The sequence below is a fragment of the Lagenorhynchus albirostris genome, chromosome X, assembly GCF_949774975.1.
Source record: "Lagenorhynchus albirostris chromosome X, mLagAlb1.1, whole genome shotgun sequence".
NCBI lineage: Eukaryota > Metazoa > Chordata > Mammalia > Artiodactyla > Delphinidae > Lagenorhynchus > Lagenorhynchus albirostris.
The window spans coordinates 25,281,641-25,300,424 of record NC_083116.1 but is presented as its reverse complement, the minus strand read 5'-3'; the positions used below and the strand labels follow the sequence as shown (position 1 = coordinate 25,300,424).

Sequence of the window (18,784 nt, the reverse complement as noted above, 5' to 3'; positions counted from 1 at the left end):
GATAGTCACACCAAGTTTCGATTTTGCTTCCATGGAGATTTGGCCATTCAGTGAAGGCTGTGTCCCTGTATGTGAAAAGGAAAAGAAAAGAAAAAAGAAAGAAATAAAAGAAAAGAGAGGAAAATCGAATGGATTATCAAATAAAGACAAAACAAAGATGTTCACTGTAATTATCATCTGATTTCAAGCTAAAAAGCACACATACCCTATCTAAATCCTGACTACATTTTCACTGCCACTGCTTATTTAGTCCAAGCCCCATCACCTCTCAGACTGTCTAACCCTTTCCAATCTGTCTTCCAGAGACATCTTTCTAAAATGTCAAAATGAGCAGGTGGCTTCCATGTCTTCCCGTGGCCTGTGGGATACCAGGCTCCTTCCTTAGCAAGGCATTCCAAGGACCCTCTGGGATTGGGCTCCTGCCTATGACTCCAGCACAAACTTCTCCAGCTCTCCTTTTAATAGAGCTCTCTGCCTTCCAATTCCTAGGTGTAAATCAAACGAACTACTTGTAGTTCCAGGAGAGGGTCTCACTGCTTTGACTTCCATGCCTTTGTTTACCCTCCTCCCTGGGCAAAGCTTTTCATCTTTTGTTTACCTGATGAATACTAATCTTACTTTGCTTACAAATCCTCTTCTGACTCCTGCCCATATTCACCTTTGTACACACATTCTACTTTGTCAATCTTCTACAATAGCACCTCTAACACTTGATTGGATTTATTTGATCCCATCTTTTCTTAATAGGTTGCAAGCTCTTTGAGGTCAAGGACCATGAATTATTCATGTTTGTATCATCAGCTCCTAGCCTATTTTGTGTCTGGCACAGTAAATACTGCTGAATGGAGAACAATTGTAACTAGAATTATCTAGATAGCCATGGTCCAATACGTAGCCACTAGCCACATGTGGCCATTTACATTTTAATTAAATAAAATAAAAAATTCAGTTCCTCAGTTGTACTAGCCACATTTCATGTGCTCAGTAGCTACTTGTGGCTACCATACTGGACCGCACAGATTATGAACTTGCCATCATTGCAAAGAGTTCTAATACATAGTGTTGATCTAGATAATTCTTTTATTCTCCCATTTCAGTTTAATATAAACATTGATTTTCTACTATATGCCAACATTTGTGCTAGGCATGGTGGTTATAGCAAATGTGAACAAAACATGAACACTATCGTTATTATTTGCAAGGCATTCAAAATCTGGTAGGGAAGAGGCTTGCAAAATGAGAGAGATCATTTCCGTACTGGGACATCGGGGAAGGCTTTATGGAGATTTTCTCCTTTAAACTGGGCATTTAAAGATGAAGAGAATTTGGGACTTCCCTGGCAGTCCATTGGTAAGACTGTGCTTTCACTGCCTCAGGCGCAGGTTTGATCCCTGGTTGGGGAAGTAAGATCCCACAAGCTACGAGGTGCAGCCAAAAAAAAGCAAAAACAAAACAAAAAACCAAAAATGATGAAGAGAATTTGAATGGGGCAAATCTTAGGAAAGGAGAGAAAATAGTGTGAGAAAAGGTATACGTGGGAAAGTACCAGGAAAATGGGAAGTAATTTAGTTTGCTTAGAATGTACAGTATATGAGCAGGGAATTGTTTAGTTCAGTCAGTCATTCCTTCAATCATCCATCTAATGTTTTTTGAGCACCTATCTTGTTTCAGGCTCAATACTACACGCTGGGGATACAACAGTGACCTATACAGACACTGCCCCAGCAAAGTTCACAGTTATGAGTGATGAGATTTGGATAAGACTCCGTGGAAGGCACTAAAAACTACCCTAAAGAGTTTGTACTTTGTTCCTCAGGCCCTCACACTCAAAGTGTGGACTTTAGACCAGCAGCATGGGCTGGGCACGAACTGGGAGTTTGTCAGAAATGCAGAATCTGAGGTACCGCCCTAGCCTCAGGCTCATTGAATCAGAATTTGCATTTTAGCAAGATTCCCAGGTAATTCTTAAGCACATTAGTGTTTGTGGAGCATTGTTTTTGACCAGGTGAGCCAATAAGAGAATATGTAAGTGAATGAGTTAGAGTAAGTAAGGGAGTAAGAAAGAAGCAAGTAAGCAAGCATAAAAGTAAGGAAGTAAGGTAGAGTATTCTAATCAGGATTGGATTGGATGCAAAAGAAACTGGACATAGGACTATTATTGCAGCTTAGACGAGAAGTAGGAAGGGTTGGATGTGACAGATTGAATCTTTCGTATAAAGATATAGCTTCAGTTCCATTAACTGACACTGGAAATATCGTATGTTATTCAAAGTAAGAAAAAAAATCAGCAAATTCAGTAACATAACATTTGAGATGTCTCAGTAGGTACCAGCTATTCATTTCGGATAAGGCTTATTGATATGTCTAGTTCCTGTTGACACCACAGTCCACAGTCTTCTCCTGAGTATCAAAGTATCAAGCCCTTAATCATATAAGTTCATAGAATATTGATAAGGATTTCAGAAATTAAGTCATTATACGTCAGTTCACAAGAAGTTGATTTGTATATGAGAAATTCAATCTATTAATTTATAATGGAGTAATTACCTTTCTAATAACCAGAGATTTTTTCTTTTATTACCAGCATTAAATTTTTTATTACAACTTTTTATTTTGAAATAGTTTAGAACTTACAAGAAGTTGCAAAAATAATACAGAGAATTCCATGTACCCTTCACACAGCTTTTCCCAACGATAACAGCTTACATAACCATAGTACGATGTCAAACCCAGGAAATCGACAGATACAATAGTATTAACTCAAGTACAGACATTATTTGGATTTCACCATTTTTTTCATATAGTCGTGTGTGTGTGTGTGTGTGTCTGTGTGTGTGTGTAGTTCAATAAAATTATTATTTTTTTGGCTATGCTGCGGGTCATGTGAGATCTTAGTTCCCCAACCAGGGATCGAACCCGCCCCCCTGCATTGGAAGTGAGGAGTATTAACCACTGGACTTCCAGAGAAGTCCCAAGTTCTATAAAATTTTATCACATGTGTAGATTTAAGTAAACATCACCACAATCAGGATACACAACTGTTCCATCACTACAAAGAAACTCTCTCCCATTACTCCTTAATAGTTACACCCTTTCCCCAACCCTAACCATTGGAAACCATTAATCTGTTCTCCATCACTATCATTTTATCATTCTGAGAATATATATAGTGGAATCATATTGTGTGGCTCTTTGAGATTGGCTTTTTCCACTAAGCATAATGCCCTTGAGGTCCATCCCAGTTGTTGCATGTATCAATAGCTCCTTTTCATTGTTGAGTCGTATTCCATGGTATAAATGTACCATAGTTTGTTTAGCCATTTACCAGTTTATAGACATTTGGGTTATTTCTTGATTTTGGCCATTTAAAGTACATTTGCCATGAGCATTTATGTACAGGTTTTTGTGTAAACATAAGTTTTCATTTCTCTGGGATAAATGGTCAGGAGTAAGATTGCTGGTCATAGGGTAAGTGTATGTTTATTTTTTTTAATTAATTAATTAATTTATGGCTGAGTTGGGTCTTTGTTGCTGCGCACAGGCTTTCTCTAGTTGCCGCAAGCGGGGGCTACTCTTCGTTGCGGTGCGCGGGCTTCTCATTGCAGTGGCTTCTCTTGTTGTGGAGCATGGGCTCTTAGGTGTGCGGGCTTCAGTAGTTGTGGCCCCCGGGCTCTAGAGAGCAGCCTCCGCAGCTGTGGCGCATGGGCTTAGTTTGCTCGGCGGCATGTGGGATCTTCCTGGACCAGGGCTCGAACCCATGTCCCCTGCATTGGCAGGCGGATTCTTAACCACTGAGCCACCAGGGAAGCCCTGTATGTTTCACTTTATAAGAAACTGCCAAACTGTTTTCTGGAGTAACGAGTACAAGATCGTAAAAATTACCTAAGTAATACATGCTCACTTAAAAAAAAAAAAATTAACATAACAATGTATAAAGTGAAAAGTTAACTTACAAGCCCTGGAACCCTGTACCACCTATTTCCTGAGAGGTATTGCTAACCTGTTAGGTTTCCTGTATGTTCTTCAGGAATGTTTTATGCCTATACAAGCACATATATATGTTTGTAAATATACATATTCACAAATGGGATCATACTATACAAGCTATTTCCAACTTGATTTTTTTTTTCACTTAACCCATCCTAGACATATTTGTGTATCAGTAGATAAATACATACTTAATTGCCTTAATGGTGGGCATAAAACCCTATTGTATGGATGTATCACAATTTCCTTAACCAGTCCCCTAATGATGCCATTTCTATCATTGTCAGTTTCTCTTTATTACAAAGCTATAATGAAAATCTTCTATATAATCTCTGTATAATTGCATGAGCATCTCTGTATGATAGATTCCTAGAAATGGAAATGCTAGGTCAATTTTTCATGTTATGACATGACTTCATTTTTTAAACAATTTACACTCCCACCAATGGTATATAAGAATTCTTAGTTCTTCACCAACATTGAGTATTATCAGAATTTAAGGGCTTCCCTGGTGGTGCAGTGGTTAAGAATCTGCCTTCTAATGCAGGGGACACGGGTTCGAGTCCTGGTCCAAGAAGATCCCACATGCCGCGGAGCAACTAAGCCCGTGCACCACAATTACTGAGCCTGCGTTCTAGAGCCCGTGCACCCACAACTACTGAAGCCCGTGTGACACAACTACTGACGTCTGCGCGCCTACAGCCCGTGCTTCGCAACAAGAGAAGCCACTGCAATGAGAAGCTTGCACACCGCAACAAACAGTGGTCCCTGATCACAACTAGAGAAAGCCCGCGTGCAGCAATGAAGACCCAACACAGCCAAAAATAAATAAATAAATAAATTAAAGAAAAAAAATTAAAATCTCTTGCCAATATGGTAAAAGTGGTATTTAATTTGCATGTCTTAGTGGTGAATGAAGTTGAGCACTATTTTATATATTTACTAGCCATGTGCATTTCTTGTCCAATAAGTTGACAGTTTATATCCTTTGTTCAGTTTTCTACTGGAGTATTTTTATCTTATTGATTTGTGAGAGTTCTTTGTATATAAGGAAATGAGCCTCTTTCATTCGTGTAGCAAATATTTCCTCACAACTTATAGTTTACCTTTTGACCTTGTTTATGGTATTTTGATACACATAATTTTAAATTTCTGTGGACTCAAACATATTCATCTTTAGGCTTCTGGATTTTAGGTAACATATAGAATGGTGTTAGAAAATAAAAAATATATATGTATGCTGTGTAAAGTAAGAGACTATCTGGAAAACCTAATTATAATCAGAAGCTTGCTCCATTTACATGGAGTCGGAGCAAAGAGAATTGTGGTATGCTTTATTCTGACTGTGGTAAGACTGGAGGATCATCTCTGCTACACAGTGGGGTACGCATTTCTAAAGAACAAAATATTTTTGCATCAAATACTGTCTTGCCCCTTACACAGTATCAAATATTCTAACTATTCAACTTTACTTTCTCAGTATTTCTTATCAGGCACCAAAAGCTTCTGCCATTACAATATTATCTCATGAAGGACATGCTACAAATAATTAAGATTAAAGCTTATTTTACATCAGTTACATATTTCATTTGATGACATTTTCTCACTTTGTCCTCAAATTCTAAGGATGTACTCTTGGTCTTTCAGTACCCTAGGAAATAAATTCCACTTCTCAGATAGGACTGGGGCACACAGCACTCTGGTCTGAACATATTGAAGGTTTAAAAAATATTTTTTGAATGAACTCTAGAAAGAAAGAGGAGCTACTGTGAAACATTCTCAAATATTGGTATATATTTGCTATAAAATTTCTGATGTTACACCAGTTACACTTATTAATTTTCTTCAGTGGTAATTTTTACAAAATGAAAGTAAGTTTACTAAACAGAGGAAGTTTTCAATTTTGTTCAAAGTATAAAATTGTTTAAAGAAGTCTCAGTTGCTACATAGACAATCAGCTGATAATGTTAATTTATAAAATAAAAAACTATTTGTACCATGTACTTTCAATGTGATGTTTGGACCAGAAAACCAGTAATTTTCAGCTAATACTAAAAAGGAAATCATTTAATATCAATTGATATTAAATTGGCACAACTGAACTAAATTAATGTAAAATGATTTGGTACAGAGCCCAATTTTTCTATTACTTTAAGTGGAATTTTGCATTAACTTATAACTGTAAAATTTCCACTACTCCCTATTTAATGTTCTAGCTGCATCATTCTGTGACTTGAATCTGTTAAAAACTGAATAACATTCTACCAAAGATGGTCTATAAAAGAAACGGAAATTTATTTTGAACAGTATTCCACTCTCCAAAGTTTTTGAGGTAAGTAAAAATGTCTCAGATTTTATTTCTTGTTATTGATATTTAGATGATTCTGTTTAACTTTTATTTTTCAGTTGAATAAATATACCATAACTTTTTTAAAGTTGCAGGAAAAAATTTAAAAACCAGTGAACAGAGTTTCTCTCCTATCCTAAGACACAGGCGTGATAAGGATATAATTTAAGGATTGAAAATAATCATTATATTGCTTTAGGAATGTTTTAGAAGCGATATCGGGTGAATTCTCCACGACTTAACACGGGGGCTTGCATTATTTCTCATTTGGAAAATTTGTCTTGTTATTAAATACATTTTTTCCTTCTAATTTAAATCTAATTTAATATTAAAAGAATAGCTTAACCAAAAATTAAAGAAAAAGAAACAGCTCTTATTAACTAAACACTATTGTATAAATTTGTAACAGCAAGGGAAACACTGTAATAGGTCACTTCTCCCCGTCCTAGGAAAAGCGGCGCTTCGGAGGACAAGCCGTCCCCGAGTTGATCCTTCCCCCCCCCCGCCCCGTAGAGAGCTTTCGGCGGTCAAAGGTCCGGGACGCTGGATTCGAAACAAACAAAAAAATAAATAAAAAGGATAAAGACTTAAGAGTTTGGGGTCGAAGGAGCGATAGGGTATCCTTTCGCATTTCAAACATCTTGAGGGAGGGGTGAGGAGGCAGGATAAGAAGGAACCAAAATTCTTAACTAAGTAGCGAGGCCGCCTCCACCCACGCTTCCAGGAAGACTGTGGATAAGCGGGGGAGGCGGGGAACACCGGGTAGGTGCTCCTCGACTCCTTCTGCCCGATTTTCGATTTCCCTCCACTTCGCTCCGTCCTGTTCCTCCCCTCCGCCCCAAGAGTGGAGAATAAACTGTTCCAGCGCCCGGCCTAGCCTAGTAGCCCAGTTCCCTAAGTCTCCTAGACCCTGGAGAGAGACAGACCACGTTTTCTGGGAGACGGGACTAGTGTTATAAAGAAAAAAAAAATTTTTTTTCCTCCAGTGCCAGGTCTTCCCGGTAGAGAATCAGCTCGCTTTCTCTCCACACCCGAAGCAAAAAACAAGCAAAACAAAACAAAACAACTCAAAAAACAACCCCCCTAAATCACTTAGGATCAGGTGCCGGAGTCACGCGAGTTGAGTTCTTTCGGTGGGAAGGAGTAGGCAGTGCGGTGAAGCGAGGGTCCGGGATCTAGGGCCAAAGGCCCTCTCGCTGGGGCCTGTCACAGAAGTGGACGTCGGAGGGTGATGCCCGACTAGGCTGCCACCTCGGGCTGCGCGGGGGGCGGAGAGGCCCGGAGCACGAGTCCCCAGCGAGCCCAGTTTCCGATTTCCCACAGCACGGGGGCTCCTCCGGACATTCCTACCGCCCTCCCCTCGACCCCCCCCAATAAAGAAAGAGGAAACGCGGCGCGCCCGGCTGCGCGGCGGAAGCGCTGCTAAACGAATGAGTAAGTCAGGCGCGGGCACGCCACCTTGTTTACCCCACTCGGCGGCGCGCCCCTGCGGGCGCCTCGTTGGGAGGCGGCGTCGGAGACGCTGAACCCGGGAGGCAGTCGGCCCCGATTGGCTGGAGATTGGGAGGAGGATGCTGGGTGGGAGGGCAGGGGGCCAGGCGTTGCAGTGGCGACTCTTTGCCGCTAGATGACGCTCCCTCCCAACGGGAGCCGGGCGCGGGTTGGCGGCCGACAGATGGCGCCTGCGCGTTCCATTCGCCTCCAAGTCGCCGAAGAGCGAACACCCCAAACAATCCCGAAGCGCCACCAAAAAAAAAAAAAAAAAAAAAAAAAAAAAAAGAGAGAGAGAGAGAGAGAGAAAAAAAAAAAAAACCCGCCGGATCCGACCGCCACTTTCAAAACCCCCCACCGCTCTAGAACCGCGGGAGCTTCCGTCCCTGAGTAGAATTCGAGGGTGTAAAGAAGAGGAAGGGAAAAATATCTTGTACCAGCCCAGGGGTGAAGAAGCCCCCGGCCTGAGAAAGAAGGAAGGAGGAGTGGGGGAGGCGAACAGTCTCGTTGCTGCCTCTGTATACGCTGAGGGGGGAGGTAAGTTATAAAATGGCGGAGGCGAAGCTTCTAGAAGTTTGGAGGGGCACCCGGAGGGCGCGGGGCCCACCGTGAGGCGAGTGTGGTTGAAACAGGGCGCGAGAGAGGAGTTGGGAGGGAAAGACACTGGGCACTCTTGCCGTTTAATTTCCTCTCTTCTTCCTTTGCCTCCAGCGGGGCCCGCCGTGGAGCGGGCGGTCAAGTGAAGGCGGGGAGAAGCCTCCTCGTCCCCGCGTAACCCCCAGCCCTTCTTTCTCCCCTCTTCCCCCAAGTGGCTCCCTCAGCACTACCAAGAACTTCCAGCCCCCCTTCCTCCCTACCTCCTACTCCTAGAGTGGCTTTCTACCGCAGGACTCTTCTTTTCGACTACCCTCGCTGAAGGTTTTCTCTTCCTTCCCTCGCCCCACTCTCCCTCGGGGCCTCTACGGAGACCCCCCCCCCATGGGTGGCCCAAAATGGAGAACGCGGAGCAGCGCAAGATGGAGGCTCTGCTTCTCGGTGTAGTGTTAGATTTAGGTGCCTTTTCTCCGGCAGGCTCTTAAGCCTGGGAGAGCCCGAACTGGAGGTGGGGTGGGGTGCGAGCCGTAGTGGGGAAGGCCGGGCGGCCGCGGTTGGGGTGGGGGAGAGCGCGGCATCGCGGCGAGGGGAAGGAAGAGAGCAAAATGGTGGTGCTGGGAACCTAGGGGGGAGGGGAGGCGAGGAGGCTCGCTTGTGTATATTTGGGCCTCGGACCGAGGGAGGCGAGGGAAAATCTACTCTGATCACACCCCTCCCTCGTGCCCCCTCCCTTCTCCCTTCCCCTCCTTCCTTTCCTCCCTCCCTCCTCTCCCTCCCTCTCTTCCTCCCTTCCTAGAGAGGGAACAACATTCATGTGACGGGCCCCTCTGCTTCTCCCCCGCCCCATCATCTCCAGCGCGTGGTGGGGGAACTGCCGGGGAAAGCGATTGGCATCGATCTCTCCATCCCTTCCGAGGCCCGACTTCGGTCAGTTTTCTTCGGGCAACAATTTTCTGAATAGGTTGGGGTCTGGCGGTGTTGGCCCCCGCGTGCAGACCTTGCCCCGAAGGGGGCCCTGCCTGCCTGGCATGGGAGGAGGGGGGAAGGGCGGGAGTGGAAGGCTGTTTGTTGGGGGGTTTTGGCGCCACTTTTGTTTTAGTTTTAGTGCTGCTTTTCGTTCCCACCCCCACCCGCACTGTCTTTCTCAAGGCACGAACTGAGCTGATCCTTGCCCCAGGTAGGCAGCTTCTGCTTTTTCCCTCCACACTTTTATTCTTGCTTGGGGTCGACTTTCTTTTTTCTTCTCTCACGTACCCGGTGATCTGTGGACGGCGATTTTAGGACGGAAAGGGTCGGATGGGCCATGGGAGAGAGAAGGTGTGGGAAACAGCATCAAGTAGTTCCGCAAAACTTTGAGCCCCGTTCTCATTTTCTTCTGGCCTACATTCGTAAACGTATTGTTGATTTCTGCCCTTTTTTTCCCCCGTCGCGAGAATGTCTTGTTTTGCCTTTAGTTTTTTTATAAACCGCTGTACTTTCGACATTTAGTTTCCGCTCCCCCTTGGTGTATATGCCATTTTATTTTTAATCATGAACTGTAATGGGTTTTATCGTGTGATTTTTCGTGCTGCAGTGTTCAGCTTTAATTTTTAATATTGCATTAGTAGTTTCATCTGGTTTGTGAGACTTTCTCTTCTGTGGCCTAGAAATGTTTTATATGTTGTTGCCTACCGCCCCCCCTCCTTTCTCTTGGATGTAGTTTGTTAATTGAGGGTCATGGTGTTTGATTAAATGGTTATTTACAGTTTACGTGATATATCTATTAGAAACTTTTGATGTGTAGGATTAGATTTAAGTAAACGAAGAGCTCGTGTTGGTTTGAAATGGTTCCTTAAAATGCGCGGGCCGCCCTCCCCCCCCCACCGTAGAGCCCCATCTTCCCCTCACACTGGAGTGTAAATTCCATACCCCTTTTCTCCCACGGACCGCCGTATTTCACGGCAGCCACACCCTGTATTTGTCTCTGTGGATTGGGCTCATTATCAGCTTAATTTAGTGACTCTTAAACCACCATGATGGGACTTGCTTAAGCACGAAGCTTCTTTTCCTGTTTAGTCCTAGTGGTTAGTGTCGAAAGAGGAATAATCGAGGTTTCTTGATGAAACCTGGTGCGGTCCAACCTCTGCCTTTTTTCTGTTGTCTTTTTTCCTACTCCGGGCTGTTGGCGGTGTCAGCACCGCTGCTGGGGGCGGGGGTGGAGGGGAGAAAGAGTCGGGTTACCGAAGTGCGTCATTCCTGGCTCTAGCAGGGCCTGCTCGGGAGCTGCTGGTGTTTGTTACTGTCCTCGCAGCACTTTCCTGCCAACCTTCTCTCTCTGCGTATTGGTTAGGAGCAAAAGCAGGAGGCGGTCTCCTAATTCTATCTGTAGCCTAGCGCGTTGCGTTTAAGGGTATATGTGAACTTATTAAAAAAAATCGGCCTGGAAAGTGGATACATTTCTCTTTAATGACATACAATTCAGGTAGTTTAGACTTGATTTCATATATTTTCCAGTGAACGGTGGGGTAATTTTGAACATTTTAAACCACTTACGTTAAAATGCCTGTTTTTTTTCCTACATTGATATCAATCTATAATTAGGAATCAGAAGGACCAGTTAAGGCGTAAGTGTTCAGCGGTCTTTCAAGTGCTTGAACTGTAATTTTATGACACATTATGTTAAATAGTCTTTTTTTTTAGTTTTGAGCCAAGGTGCTACGTGAATGCAAGCTAATTGTAAATGTTTAAGTTCATTTTCATCACATTCTTATTTACTCTTTTAGACGTAATTTTAAATATGTCCTTGGGATCTTATTGGCTTTATCAGATTCTTAAAGATGGGTATTTCCCTGTTTAAAAAAAATCCGAATTCTTAAAAAAAATTTACCACCTAACAAGTAATTGTATAGGGTGGCTGTACAGTTACATTGTTAGATTCTTGACTTCTTGCTAGTCTTTGATACTTTTTTATCTTTGGATTTTTCTCTGTACATACTGAGCACAGTGTCTTCCTTTTAATTCTTTTCTGAAGATAATTGGGGGAGAGGTGGGAGGTAGAGATGAAACAAAAGTGGCCTTGAGTTGATGATTGTAGCTGGGTGATGAGTACAGGAGAGCTCATTGTACTATTCTCTCTACTTTAGCGTGTACTTGAATGTTTCCATACTTAAACAAAAAATTTGGAAGAAAAAAATTCAGATTGTCTTGCAATTTTGGTGTAATGACTTAAGTTTATATTTACATATTATTTGCCTGGGAAACTTGGCCTTGTGTATAAGTAATTACACAATGTCTGACTTACAAACTCAAAAAATATTTAAATTGAACCAGTATAGAATAAGCAAGATAAATGGTTATAAATTGGTTGAACTTTAAATGTTTGTAACTTAGTCTGAACGTGCTCTACTTTTAGTTTCTTTTTTAATCCTTTGAAAAATAGGAAAATTCCATTAGCAAATTTTGTAAATTCTGCTTGGTGTCTATTTCATTAAGTTGGAGTTCCAGTGAGTCAGTATGAAAGGGATTTACTATTAATAGGAGGGGCTTTGGCAGTTGGAATAAATGACAGTGGAAGGGATTCGGGTGCCCTAGGGAGCATTCCTGGTAAGAAGATCGAGGTAGGAGTTGAATTCAGTTTCAGTATTTGGTGTTTAATGAATGGGTAGAGAAGAGGATTGGAAAAGAAATCTACTTCTTACCTGTTCTTTCCCACTGTGAAATAACTATAGCATCCTAAGGTATCAGAGACGGGCAGTGGGGGTGGGGTGGTTTTTTAAAAAATTGATCTGAAAATGAATGTTTACATACAAAATGAGTTAAAGCTCCCCTCCCCCCACTTTTAACCATCTGATGCCATAAATAGTTAAAGGTTGATATGTAAAATATTTTAATGTTTTATATTAAGAACATCTGACCATTACCCATCAACAGTAAAGTAAAAATGCGTTGCCATTAAAACCTTCAGTCTCCTTAATTAGTGTATTTGTAAATTGCTCCTACAAAGAATTTGTAGATCATTTGAAGTTAAGTGCCTTATTTTCTGCAATTTTGTGTTGTTCAGTGGCAGGTTTTTTCACCCTATAAGATGTATTTCTGAACATACGTCAAAGTTTTAAAGGGAACCGAAAATAATGGATATTTAACTTCTGTATTTGGCGAAGTGTGATCCCTAATCATTATTAAAGCAAAAATTCCACCCTAGGCTGGGGACAGACATTTCGTAATTGTTAATATTAGTCTGTTTGTATATTTCGTATTCATCATTTTAGCTTTAGAAGGATGTTACGAGAAGACAGATTATGTATTTTGAACTCTTATATGCGAATAATCTTAAATGTTGAGGATTGTGACTTCAGATTTATTTTATTGTGAGGCAAGAGCTAAACTACTAAAGCAACAAACTATGAGTTTGGTAACTTTGAAGTCTATTTAGTTAGGTTTTTTTTTTTTAAAGCCCAAGTACTCAAGATTTTAATGAAATTAAATTATACATTATTTTTTCATTGTTTTCTTTTTGAACCTTAATGACGTTGGTGGTCTCCTGAGAACCTGTGAATTAAAATGGGTGGGTTGGGGTGGGGGACAGGCTCAGGCTCAAACTACCCTTTGGGAATATAGGGTTAGATGTGAATATACACCTTGGACAGTTTAGTAATGCTTAATACTCTGCATGTTTAACTGATGCCACCCACAATTATGTGTGGGAAGGGAGTAAACAGTGAATAGCATATTCTTCTTTGGGTTCTTTATCATAGATGGAAGACTTCAGTTTTTGATGCTGCAAGTTAACTTTCGAGCTTAAAATTTACAGTAGATGGACGCAATGATCTATTACACCTCAATGGGATAAGGTTCATATCTTTAATGTGACTTTTTTGTCTCACATGTTAAAAAAACACTGGTCTTGTGTTAGTACTTTGACTTCGCTATTAGATTATTCGAAGACTTGAACCCAACAGTTTACTGTGTAGTGGAGCTCTATCCTATACCTATTTTGGGAGTTGGGGAGATAGCAAAGGCAAGGGATAGTCCCAGTTATCTATGGGTGTCAGTATATATTGAAACACCGTTAATTATCAGAGAGTAAAGAAGAAACTTTAAAGATACAGATTATTTTAAGAGTTCTTTACATGTATTTTATTTGTGTAATTTCTACATTTGATACATATTTAGGACTTTTAATTTGTGGTTCAGTACTGCTCCTGTATAATAATTTTCTGATATCTCTGGATATCATGAGTGGTGGTTATTGCGTGTTCTCTTTGCCAAAGATACATGAGAAAACAAAATTGTCAGCTTGATATTTTTCAGTCTCCTGAGTTGCCTGCTTTGTATTTAATTTAACCAAATTTTATATTTTGTCAGTGTGAGTGGTGTTGCTTGGTGGAGTCTTAATTTTTGTATATGTGCATTTAAAAAAAAACTACATCTCTTTAGCAGCTATGGTAATCTGCTGCCTGAACTGTATTTTTTTTTCTGAACTGTATTTTTAATGTATGCTTGCTATAGTTCTATCTTTGCTACTAGCCAGAAGAAAACAAATCTTTACATATGGTTGGTCTAGTCTAGAGATTATTGAAATTGTTTTAAGCCCCATCATCTCCCCCAAATGAGAGGAGGGTGAATAATGTTGATGATCTGTTCTTTTTTATTTTAATTGGAAAATACACGGCTAGGCTTGATGAGACAAACTAGAGCGATTTCTGTAAACTCTGGATAATCTAATGTACACCTCAAAGGTAAAATTCCTTTATAAAAATATATTGTTCAATCTTTGCGATTGGCTCCCTACTGTATCCCTTTAAATTCTTCAGGAACACCCAAACACTGGTAAATATAAACAGCTTGTGATCGCAATAAATATATATATATTGTTTAAATTCTGTTGAATGTTGTTAGGGGGGAAAAAGCAGGTCCTATTTACACTTCTGCATGAATAACATTTGTTTTAATGGGATTTGACCTACAACTTGTTGAATCCTGAGATATTCTAAGAAACTCTTAATTTAGTTGCCATTTGAGTGACTTTTAAATGCCAATAACTGTACACTGTGTGTTTTAACATGTATTGTTTAAACTTCTCTGCTACCTTGCAAGATAGATGGTTGTCATTTTACAGATGGGGAAATTGAGGCTCTCAGAGAATAAATGACTTGTCACATGATAATAATTGACAGTCTGAATTCACACGCATATTAGCCTGGCCTCAAAACCTTTGTACTTTTTTGTTAAACTCAGTAGTTTCTCTTAACTGTGTTAGGTCTTGGGATATCTATCATTGAAAGCATGTATCTTTTCAGTGTTACAAAATGAAGATTTTTTTCACGTATAGTACAGGGTTAATGCAGATTTTTAATGTAGGGTTAGATGAGTTGCTGCCTGATGAACGGTCTAATTGTGTTTTATACTAATAGTTGAAATAGTTGAAATAAATCTGAGCTTTAGGTTTGTTTGAGTATGCTCATTATACAAAAGTTTGTGGAATAATATATATACTTTTTTGTTTTAGATGGGATAATATGTTGAATTGTATTCTTAATTTTTGGGGGGTCATACTATGGTAGATAGAGTGGTTTCACTGATTTTTTTTTCTTTTGTCATTTAAGCTCTATATAGAATGGAGCTAAATGTGTCTGAGAATAGTTCCCCAATCATTCAGCATGTTTATCGAGTGATTTGAAAAGAGAATTTAGGTGACTCTTATAATTCACTGCTCTGATTGGTTCTGTAGGGTTTTTTTGGTTATTTAATGGTACCTTAAAAATATTTTCTTCTAAGTGTTAGTACCTTATCTGTTTCTACTTTCTATTCTAGTTCATCTTTTCACTTAATTAAAATTTCTTGTTCTTATTTTTTATCAGGTAATAGTTAATATTGCTGCCCTGGATTATTTGGTTCATTAGTGATCAGAATCTTGGTCTCAGCCTTCTTTGCTTTTCCTCTTTCTCCTTCCTGCTTTTCATAAACTATAACTAGAACTTTTCTAATCTGAAGGAATGCTAGATATCGTGTAGCTGGCCTAAGATAAATTAGTGGAAATGGGGTAAAACCAAAAATATTAGTGCTTTTCACAGCCATGAGTCAAATTTATATATTTTATGTTAATCATTTCCTTAAGCTTTATTCTGTAGGAAATATTTTTTCCAGGTGATACTGTCTTCTACCCAGAGTCAATATTGAGTCTTTTCATCCATATTTTCCCCTTTGTAGTCCAAGAATACCACTGGTGTTCTACCACAGAATTATGCCCCAAGGCATCCATTGTATATAATAAATTAGTTTCTCTCCAGTGCATCTAGAAAGATACTAGCTATGTACTGTTCTTGGGAGAATTCAGGAAATTGTCACTCAAATCATTTTCTGAGTTCTGTGGTTAATAACATGAGGAACACTGGTTGAGAAAGGTTGCTAGAATATTAAGGGACTTGGTTTGATGTCAAACAAGGTTTTACTTTTCATGGTTTCTTTCCTGTCAGTAACCCTAATATAGCCTCTACTTAAAACTTAATGTTTGATAAAAAGTGAATGCAGTTGCTGATACTGCCATTTCTGTGGGATAAATTGGTCAGTGTTGATTTCAAGCAGTTAGTGCTACTTAGTTGTTTTAAATAATTGAATATTGAATTTGGGAAGTTAAATGCATAATTTCATTTGTAAAAAAGAATATTGTAGGAGCTCTGTTCATTATATTATTCAAAGCCTTTTATAAGAAGCCTTTGACAGTGACTAACATTAACAATAGGTAACACTAACTGTACTCTTACTGTGTGCCGGACACTATTACAAATGCTTTATGTGTATTAGCTCACTTAGTCTTCATAATCCTCTGAAGTAGGATGACCATATGATTTTTTGTTCAAACCAGGATACTGTTGAGAGTGAAAGGGGGCACTAAGTGGATGGCATGCTAGGATAACAGTATAAACTAGGACTGTCCCAGAGTAACTAGGATGTATGATGACCCTAATTAACAACTCCCACCCCTTTTTTAGAAGAGAAAACCAAAGCATAGGAGGCCAAGTAACTTGCCCAGTTAGTAAGTGGTAGGAAGAGATTCGAAACCCCTATGGAGATTTCTTTGGGCATGAACGTGATTTAAATTACTTTACACTGCCATATTCTTAGAGTTTGTTTTTACTCTTTGGAGGAGTTTTTATTGGTATGGGGTCGACAGTAAAAGACAAGATACAGTGTTTTTAAAAACCCAGTAGAATTTCCAGTTGGCTTTTTTCAAGTGACTCTTAAGACTTCAGTGATGATGTCTTAATGTTGAAAAGCAACTTCTCTGAGTGAGGTCCTCCTAAATAAAAACAGAAAACTCCATGATAACTACTTTTACTGTTTACATCTGTATTTGTTTTCCTTACATTGTTTAGACTCCCTTTACGGGTTTCTTAGGAGGAAATGTGAATTGTATGATATTTCATGGGGGCTCTTAGATGGAAAATTTCTTCTGAGAAGAAAGCTGAAAGAGACACAGTTTTGTGACTAAGGAGAAGTAGTATTAGAAAAGAAAGAAAAAGGTCTAGTTTAGAGACTTATTCGAAGTTAAACTGATTCTGTACCATAATTTGAAAATTAAGTCTTTTGGAGATTGATGTGTCATTTCATAAAATTAATAGTTGTCTTTTATTTTTGGTGACTTTTGCAACTGCTTTGTATTCCCAGCCTGTTTGTTTGTGGTACACACCCCCCCCCAAATGATTTAAACATTTGGTGAAATGATTTCAGCATAATCACAGATTTTACTATTTTGTAAAATAAGATTTTTTTCCCTCTTTTTTCTTTTAGTGAGGGTGAGTAGTAGAGAGCTGATCTTAAGAGGACTTCATACTTAGCTATTCTAATATTTCATTGAGGAATTTGTTTTTTTTTCCGCTAGCTAGTTCACTTTTATAAGTTTTGTTGGCATCACTATCTTATAAACAACTGAGAGGCTATTAAGTAGGTCTATTCAATTCTTAAAGTCATTTGTTTAGTTCATTTTTAAAGCCATCGTGAAGTTGGAAGGTGGGGACTGCATATCTGACCAGAGGAAGGAATTTGTGGGCTGCATAATGACTGGTAAACAAAAGGTTATTTTGTGGATTTGATTTATTATAGAAATTAATGCAGTTGGTATTTTTAAAAAGCTATTGCTGGGTTTTAATATGGGGCCCATGGATAGGGTGGAGGTGTGAGAACCCTGTGAAATTAATGTACAACATGTATAACTGCATTTATTCAAGTTTTCAAAAGAGTTCATTCGTTGTTTTTTCAGCTGGTACTTAAAGTGCCTTCAGGGATGGGATATACAGTGGTAAACTACATAGTCTCTGCCCTCAGTCAATGTTGTCAGTTGAGTTTTATCACCCCAAAAGGGTTAAAACTAACCCATTTTGGAAACATTATGTACTGGGATTACTGTATATTAAAGAATACTAAGCTAAAACCAATAGCCATCAATGCAGTTTTTTTATTATTTTTTATTTTTTTTGCGGTACGCGGGCCTCTCACTGTTGTGGCCTCTCCCGTTGCAGAGCACAGGCTCCGGACGCGCAGGCTCAGCGGCCATGGCTCACGGGCCCAGCCGCTCCGCGGCATGCGGTATCTTCCCGGACCGGGGCACGAACCTGCGCTGCCTGCATCAGCAGGCGAACTCTCAACCACTGCGCCACCAGGGAAGCCCAATGCAGTTTTGATAGTGTCCTTAATTTAAGATTAGTGACAAGTATTTAAAAATAAGGAGTACTCTGAAAAGCTTTGGGGAAAAATAACAATTAAGGACTGTTGATGTAGCATTGCAATGCTTCAGTTCAGTCTTCGGTGGTTGTTAATAAACTAAGTTAAAGAAGCCCATGATCATTCCCTGTAACCAGTTACTGTTATCCAAAGGTTGAGACCTTCTAAGTGATATTGTGCTTCTGTGTAAAAGAAAAAGAGGCCATCAACAATCACTCTGTTATATAGGACTCTTGTGTGTCTTTCTCTACCTCAAGTTGTAACTGCTTGCGTTTAAATAGGAACTTAAATTTATCCCTGCTTGTGTTTTGCTTTTTGACTTTGGATTCTTTGTTGGAGTGTTAGCTTGAAATGTCTTTGTAGCAGTATATGATATTCATTAAATTCATTCTCTACATACATATGATGATGTAGGTTTGGTATATTTAAAGTAGTATTTCCATTTCAGGACTGGGATGTATGATACTCTCTTTTCTTGGGTTTCTAACGTTTTTCTCTTTTCAAAAGCAAGAATATTTCCACACTCACCAATGTATCTCCTGCCTTGTAACTAATTTGCAAACTTTATGGTGGTTAGAATGTTACTACAAAGAACACATTTAATATTCTCTTACTAAAAAAGGCCTTTTTTGTGATTTAAAGAAATAGTATTAAAGATAGTTGGAC

General features: G+C 39.7%; 1 protein-coding gene across 3 annotated transcripts in view; it reads left to right on the top strand.

Annotated features, from left to right (window-relative positions):
- The first annotated feature begins 8,127 nt into the window (after positions 1–8,127).
- The window catches only part of STAG2 (STAG2 cohesin complex component), a 115,945-nt gene continuing 105,288 nt past the window's right edge, over positions 8,128–18,784 (top strand). For 2 of the 3 annotated variants that reach the window (XM_060138738.1, XM_060138736.1), the window contains exon 1: positions 8,128–8,362. The gene's annotated coding sequence lies outside the window, so the exon portion shown is untranslated. Of the gene's footprint in view, positions 8,363–8,394; positions 8,928–9,215; positions 9,347–18,784 lie in introns of those variants that run through there. The other variant, XM_060138737.1, reaches the window with a different exon arrangement.